This window comes from Acinonyx jubatus, chromosome B1, assembly GCF_027475565.1.
Source record: "Acinonyx jubatus isolate Ajub_Pintada_27869175 chromosome B1, VMU_Ajub_asm_v1.0, whole genome shotgun sequence".
NCBI classification, from domain to species: Eukaryota; Metazoa; Chordata; class Mammalia; order Carnivora; family Felidae; genus Acinonyx; species Acinonyx jubatus.
In genome coordinates this window covers 180,692,067-180,700,562 of record NC_069382.1, presented here as the reverse complement: position 1 = coordinate 180,700,562, position 8,496 = coordinate 180,692,067, and positions in this window count along the sequence as shown.

Sequence of the window (8,496 nt, the reverse complement as noted above, 5' to 3'; positions counted from 1 at the left end):
GACATTGTTCAGTGAGCTCACCCCACTGTGCCAGCTGCCAGCTTCCCACTGGAGTGCGATGGAGAGAGAAAGAGCATGGGTTCAAGTCCAGGTCTTGCCAAATATAGCCGGCCAGTGACCTTGAGCAAGTCACTGTACCTCTTTAAGCCTCCTTTTAGCTATAAAACATAGAAAATCATGTATGACCATTGCAGCTGATGCACAGATTGTCCTGAAGATTTAATAAAGGAAAAGAGGGAGAAGGGCTTTGAAAAGTGTGTATCCCATTTCACTGTCAGGTTGAACTGTTTCCTACATGCCATCAACGTGGCCTGTGGATCAAGTTTGATGGATATTGACCCATTGCCTTCCCAGCATCTGGTCCTTCTCTTGCCAACAGTACCCTGATTCCTCTTTGGGTATTCAGTACATGTGTGTTGGATGGAATAGCTATCCATATCCAGGGATAGACTCCAACTAGCTTAAGTCAATAAGGATAAAGCCTCCTCCTGCACACAATGATTGGTTAAGGGAAGATCATATAACTCAGTCTAAGCCAATGAGGGGGTGATATTCCTCAAACATGTATAGGAGCTACTAAAAGACATGATATCTTACCTCCAAGAGCATCAGGTCTAACACTTTATAGCTTTTTTGCTAGCATGAGAGCATAGCTTGTTTGCTAGAACTGCCAAGGTACTACCATATAAAAGAAATCTAAGGATGAAGCCCACATGTGTGAGGCAGAAGGAGAGGAATATGGCCCTGGTAATCTCAGTTGCTGGAGCTAACCCTACCTGATGTCATCCTAACTGCCAGACTTTTTAGTTATTCATATAACTAAATAAATGTCTTCCACCATTTGAGCCGGTTTGAGTTTGATTTTCCTTTATTTACAACAGAGAACTCTGCTACATCCGTCCTCTTGCTCTCCTCTCTTTCCTTGTTCAGTGCTGGGGGCCTCTGTCTCACAGAGCGGGGGAAAAAAGCAAAACAGAGAGGGAAGAAAAGAGGAGAGGATTTGAAAGCCAAGTCCATAGATCTGACTTCTTGGTAGATGCTCTGGAAAGAGGTCCAATGCAGGGGACTCTTGGAACTGTTGGCCAGAATAAGTTCCAGGTTTATTTGGAAATGTCAATGGTCTATCTTCTCCCTTCTCACACAGATAATCAAGAGTTGGCTGGAAGTGCTGATCCCCACCAAACCCAGCCAAGGAAATATCACTGCTCTGGAATTCTGAGTCTTTCCAGAGGTACAAACCATCATGTTCAGAGTGAGCTCCAAGCCTGGGGCCAGAGGCCACCTCATGTTAGTGACCCATCTGGAGCACCACAAGCCATTTCACAGACACTAGGAGAGAATCCTAGACGCAGTCCTGCTTGCTCCTATTCCACTATGCCCTGATCCTGCCCCAAAAGACAAGAGGAAATGAAGCCTGAGGGCTAAACTCACTGACCTTAGAGAACAATGCAAGAACTCAAGGGCACAGCACAGCCTCTCCTGGCAGCAGGATTTGAGATATTGTGAGACTTAGTGGTTTCCTGAAGTGCGAGGCATGTACCTGGAGATAACTAGGACCACCTAAGATTGCTCTGAATCTAAGCTGGGGGAGGGAGGTGAGACTGGGGGATGATGGGGGAATAGCCAACAACCCTTCCAAAGGGCTGGGCCAGTTCAGGGGCAATTCAGGCAACTGCCAACACTTGTGGTTCCAGAAGGAGGGACCACATCACAGCAGCAGAAAGTTAGGGAGACAGTCCCTACCCAAGGGGTGTGTGCACGACAGGTAGAGAACCATCCCCCAGTCTTTAGTTCCAACACATACCAGCTGTGTGCCCTCAAAGGATCTCTTAGAGATTCAGTTTTCTCATCTGAGACATGGTAATAATAATAATAATTCCTCCCTTATAAGATTGTTTTGATGAGTAACTGCATGCTAAGTGCTTAAGACAGTGCTTGGCACATAGTTGAGCTCAACACAAGGCAGTTTTTGGTTATTGGGAACAAGGGGACCTAGGATTCAATGAGGAGGTTGGCATGGGGAGGCCTTGGTGAGCAAAGCAGGGGCCCAAAGCTCACCCCTCTCTAATTATTCAGCACTTAGCATCTACTAGCTGCAGAGGCAGGATGGAGTCAGAGCCTTGGTGAGGGCAGGTCACTATAGGGCTGGGCCAAGGTCTTCCCTCCGGCTGTAGAGGAGGCTCCCTCTAAAACTGGGGTAGATAGGGCTTACTGAGGAGTGCTCAGTGGTCCACTGCCAGGGTCTACAAAGGGCAGACCCTAGAGACAAGAGGCAGGGACAGACAGGCAAACAGAGAAAGCAGTGGCTCTGCACAGAGCTGGCCAAGCTGGTGCCTGTCCATGGCCCTCTGTTTTCTGTTCCTCTCAGTGTGGAATCAGTAAGTCTAAGGGAAAAACCAAAGGAATGAGAGCCTTTGTCTCTAGCTGGGTGGTTCAGAATTTCCTTAACCAAATGTCCTTGAATTTTCACTCCTGTTTCTGTATTTCATTTTTTAAAGTATACGACTTTTCTTTTTTTAAGAGACTGTATTCTGCAAGAATGTTCCTGTGTCCTGTGAATGCACTGGGAACCTCTGCTCCCTTGCCATTGGTCATGACAGGCAGTGGAGCAGGATACTGAGAGCATGCCCAGAGCAAGACTGTAGCATTTGGAACCCAGCACCGCCACACTCCCACTTCTGGAGCTGTGTGATCTTGGATATGTTCTCCAGCCTCTCTGTGCCTTCGGTTCCCATCTTTAAAAAAAAAAAAAAAAAAAAAAAAAAAAAACAAGTGGAGATAATGGTAAGTTAAATTAGCTGATAGGGATAAAAGCACTTGAAACAGTACTTGGTACCTGGGAAAGGGCACACAAGTGTTTATTGTACTGTTATCACAGTACAGTACAGAGCCCGGGTCCACAGCCCCAAGCTGCCACAGCTCTGCCCAAGCCCTTGAGTTCCCCGCATAGACTCAGGGCCTTCTTAATTGCTCAGTTATAGCCCAGGCTGTGGCACAAACCACACATTCACTGAAGGCTTAATGGATCCACTAGGATTCTTTTGGTTACAAGTAAGAGTAAGCCTGACCCAAATTGACATCAGCAAAAATAAGATTTTATGAGCACACATAACTGAGGAGTGCATGGCTTGGTTCAGATGCTCAAAGGATGAGGTCAGGCTCTGGTGTCACTTTCTTGACTTGGCTCTACTTTATGTGTTGACTCCGTTCTCCGACTGGATCTCTACTCACGGTCTCCAAATGGCTGCCAACATCGACCGAGGCCATCTCTTCCCTGACTTACAATTAGTGAGAAACTAGGGAGACCGCTGCCCTGCAGGTGCAAGCAGAAGCCCTCAGTCCAATCTGTCGCCTCTCTGATCGGCCTGAGTTGGTCAGGCGATAGGCACCAGCATTTCGAGCAGCTAGGTCTAGGTCAGGTGCTACCCCTGAAGCCAGAAATGGAGCCACGTGGAGAGAAGGGGAGGCCCAGACAGAAATCGAAGTGCTACTCCCCTGCACAAACAACAACAAAAAAACAACAAAAATAAGTTTGCAGTATTTGAGGATGGCGGAAGTGAATTACAATGTAGACGGGGAAAAGCTCTGCTTCCCTTTCCTTACCGCCTCTCAGCAGTTCATCTCTTCTTTCCATCCTCCAGACCAGAGGCCAGGCAAGCTGGGAGTATGATGGTTAGGAATCACGCTTGGGAACAAGACCGCCTTGGGCAAGTCTTGGCTTTGCCCCTGATGCCTGTGAGATCAGGGCAATTGACTTTACGGCCTTGCGCCTCAGTTGCCTTGTCTGTACCTCGGGGGATCCTATGAAAGGGTAAGGCGTAGGGGTGTGTGTCCAACCCACAGTAGATAACCAGTTTGACTTGCAGCTGTTACTACTGAGTGGATATTCCCGCTCCAACTCTGATATCTGTCACTCAGAGCTGGGCTCTGACCTGAAAGCCTTCAGCAGAGAGAAGGTGACCCAGGCCAGGGACAGGGAAGCCACTCAGTGACTGACTCACTCACTGTGGAGATGAGGAAGAAGCCATGAATGTAGGACCCAGGAGAGCCAGGTTGGGGCACAGGCCAGAAGGCGGGATGGTCAAGGCCAGGAATTCCTAAGAAGCACTCCTTACCCTCGTAAGAAAACCACAGCATCTCCTTTTGCCTTCAGAACCCTCTCTCCTGAGGGAGGCAGTGAAAAACACCATCCAAATAAGGTCCAAAGCCGTGCCGGAATTTGCATGCAGAGTGTTTATATAGATTCGAACATCTCTGTTGACTCGCAGCTTAAACCTCCGAGGCTTTGCAGTCCATCAAAGTTTAATGTTCTGTTTCGTGATGTTCCTTGCCATCATTAAGTGGCTCTGTCAGCTCTGAGAAGAGAAACTTCCCCCTTCAGGGTACATTTCCCCTGCCCCGAGCCGGAGAGCCCCGTTGCTAAGGGCATCTGTTCTGTTTGCTTTTGAGAAGTACAGATGTGAATAGTCACCAAGTCACATCTTTTGTTCTGCTCGTCTGGCAGCTGGGGCACCGGCTGATGTAACAGCTGCAGAACACAGGGGCTCCCCGGAGGGGAAAAAGAGAAAAGAAAAAAAGCCAAATGGAGCCCAGAAGGATACGCCAGCACTTGGAGGCCTCCAAAAATTGGGTCTATTCTTAGGAATCTCTCTCTACAACACTCCAACCAGCGTGAAGGCTGATGGGATTCGATTCGGTTCAACCCGCGTCTGTTGGGCCTGCCCTGGGCAGCTGTGAGGGGAAGGTGGTGACTCCAAAATGTTGCTTCTTGACCTTTGCAAGAGTGCAGTCTGGTCAGGGGCTGGGAGGCTCCTGGCTGGGGAAGAACTGGCTTTCCCATGGAAAAAATTTTTAGAAAGGCGCTCATCTGTGTCCCATCCCTATCAGAGGACAGGGCCAAGACGAGTATCTTTACCAGTGGGAGCTCAGACATCACCTGAGCGAAGTTCATTGTTCGGGTCGACACTACAGCTACTTCTTGAGTTTCCAGTGGGTTTTCTACACTGTGAGAGCATGAGATGAAGAATGAATGTTCAAGAAACCTTTGTCTAGTTGATGACTACCTCAAACCCTACACCCAAATTAAGCTCCTATGTCAGAATAATGCCATAATATAAGCAGAAGGAAGCAGAGATGAGTATTAACCCAGATCCAATCACATCAGCTCCCCTTACTGCCTCATTGGTCCAAACCATCATTATCTCTCCCCCTGGGTTATGTCAGTTGCTTCCTAACTGGTGCCACCCTCTTTTTACTGATTTTGTGAGCACACAATCTATATCATATCACTGTTGTGCTCGAAGACTTCCACTGGTTTCCCATCTCAACAAAAAGCAAAAGTCAAATTCCTTCCATTAGGTGACTTTCAGGGCCCTGCATGATTTGTGCCCCCAGGTGAGTGAAGCCACCTTGGAAGTGGCTCGCTCGTAAGCCCCTCACTGAGCCATCCCATCGGACATAGGGAGCAGACGCGAGCCTGTCCTTCCTGAGCCATCATGAATGAGGCTCATGAATGAATCATGAGCAGGATCATGAATGAATAAACTACAGTCATTTTTGTAAGCTACTAAGTTTAAGGTGATTTGTTACACAACACTAGATAACCATTAGGATTTCACATTTAAACAAATAATTCGCCACTAAAAAGATTCAAAGGCCACTGTTGTAGAAACGTATTTAATGAAAGGATAAACTTTTTACTGTGCATTAGATTTCAAAATGTTGTAACACAGCATGTATAAAAATCTTAAAACATATTTTAGCATAACAAGGTTCTTTTAGTATAAAGTTCTCCTGAAATTTGAATTTTTCATTAATTCCTTCCATAATAGGTAGAGACAAGTTGCAAAATGCATCTCAATATTTAAACAAAATTGCCAATGGTTTATTGACTCTAATTTATCTTTTTTAAGTTTATTTATTTATTTTGAGAAAGAGAACACAAGCGGGGGGAGGAGTAGAGAGAGAGGGAGAGAGAGAATTGCAAGCAGGTTCCGCACTGTCAGCACAGAGCCTGATGAAGGGCTCAAACTCACAAACTGCAAGATCATGACCTGAGTGGAAGTCAGACACTTACCTGATTGAGCCACCCGGGTGCCCCTGCTCTAATGTCCTTATAGAGGGGAAGAGAATGAAAGGGGGAGGAAAGCAATTCTGTCTTTTATTTCTATGCCCCCTACCTTCTAAAGTAGCCATTGGGTGCTCAGCCTGAGCTGAGCGTGGGTGGCTCAGTCCATTAAACATCAGACTCTTGATTACGGCTCAGGTCACGATCTCTCGGTTGGTGAGTTTAAGCCCCATATTAAACTCCACGCTGACAGTGTGAAGCTTGCTTGGGATCCTGTCTCTCTGCCTCTCTCTCTCTCTCTCTGCCCCTTCCCTGCTCTCGTGTGCTCTCTCTCTTTCTCAAAATAAATAAATAAATAAAAATAATAAAAAATAAAGTAGCCATTGTCCTCAAAATCTCAGGACAGGCATAGTCACAGATAAAATGTAAAAGGAATAAAATAAGTTAATTCTTAGGCTGAGCTACCAAAAGCCCAGTGCCTGATGACCTAGGAAATCTGGCAAGTTTGGGGTGTTTTTCAACATTTCCTTTGTTTTATTGTTATTGGCAGTGGTGGTGGCTGTAGTGATGGTGCCTTTGACCTTCACCCAAGTAAGGTGCAACTCTACCAGATAGGCCAGCGGGGCCAGACCGGGGCAGCCTGGTCACAGAGCGGTTAGAATCCCTTCCCTGCGTCCCTTCCCTGTGACTGATTCCTTAACTCCTCTCTATGCCCCCTTAGTTTCACGTATGTTACTGTTCCTTGCAAACAGAACAAGCCTGAGTCAATACATCCACACTGAGCTTTCAGGAGACTAAAATTTCTTTCTTTTTACTAAGACTCCCTCACTCTGGCATTGATTTTTTTTTTTTTTTGAGACAAAATACAGTTTACATTCCTCTCAATTTCCTTTTATTGCTTTGATTTCAACTGTGTTTTCCAGTCTGTCCAGACCCACTGAACCTTAAAACGGATCACCCGTCCTACCAAGATGCTCCTCTCAGTCTTTAATCTTCTGGAAATTTTACAAATATGCCTTCAGTATCTTCATTGAGGAGAATGTTGGACTTTTAAACTAAGCTGAAGTGGGGAGAGACTTCCCGCAGAACTTCATAGTTGTTTGGTGTTTTAAAACCCCACAACCAGAAGATTAAGGTAGTGTCAGACAAACAGGTAGAAACAATCTGAGCAGGGGCTGGGTGACTTGAAGATTAAGTGTCCACAACCCCACCCAAAGTAAACACGAAACTCCCCTGAGAATCCCTTCAGTTCTGTTGTTGCACAAATGGACTAACCCTCTCTGAGGCCCAATGCAAATATCTGTTCCGTGTTTATTATTCTAACATGTCAACGTCCTCTTCCTATTTGCCAACATAAGCTCTTTTGAAGACAGGGACCATTTTTGTCATTTGGTTAAACAGAATCCAGGATTAGGGGCTTCTAAATGCTGGATAGGGAGAGATAGGGTGAGTCAGGGTAACATAGAGGAGGTTCCTAACGTTTTTAACCGTTTAACCATTTTAACCATTTAACCACAAGCATCACAAATCCATGGAGAAGGAAAAGGATTACTCGATAAACAATTCCAAGATATTCACTAGCCATTTTGAGGGAGAAAAACTCCATTTTGGTCCTAACCTCATGCAACGAACCAAAATAAATTCTAGAAAGATGCAAGAGACAAATGATACAAAAGCAAATCACTAAACAGACATACAGGTCAATGGAACAGAATTGAGGGTCCAGAAATAAATCTTTATATTTGTTCTTACATCGATGGCCAATTGATTTTCAACAAAGGTGCCAACGCAATTCTTTGGAAAAAGGATAGCCTTTGTAACAAACAGCGTTGGGACAATTGGAGGGTCACAGGCAAAAGATCAATTAGACCCTTACCTCCCACTATCCACACAAAAATCCACTCAAATTGATCACGGACTTAAATGTAAGAGCTAAAACAATCAAACATTTAGACGATAACACAGGAGACCTTGGGTTTAAGACCTTGGGTTCAGCAAGGATTTCATAGATATGACATCATAAGCATGATCCATGATAGAACAAACTGAGGGGCGCCTGGGTGGCTCAGTCGGTTAAATGTCCGACTCTTGATTTCAGCTCAGGTCATGATCTCACGGTTCTGAGTTCTCACACAGCCCGGAGTCGGGCTCTGTGCTGACAGTGCTGAGACTGCTTGGGATCCTCCCTCTCCCTGTCTATGCCCCTTTCCTACTTGCGCTCACACACTCTCTCTCTCAAAATAAATAAAAAATAAATATGTTTTTTAAAAGAACAAATTGATAAGTCAAACCTCATCAAACTGAAAAACGTTTGTCCTTCACAAGACATCATTAAGAAAATGAAAAGACAAGCGGTCGATGGGGAGAAAATCTTTGCAAATACAACACCCCGCTCTCACGGTTCATCTTCTTTAAGGGGTACACAATGA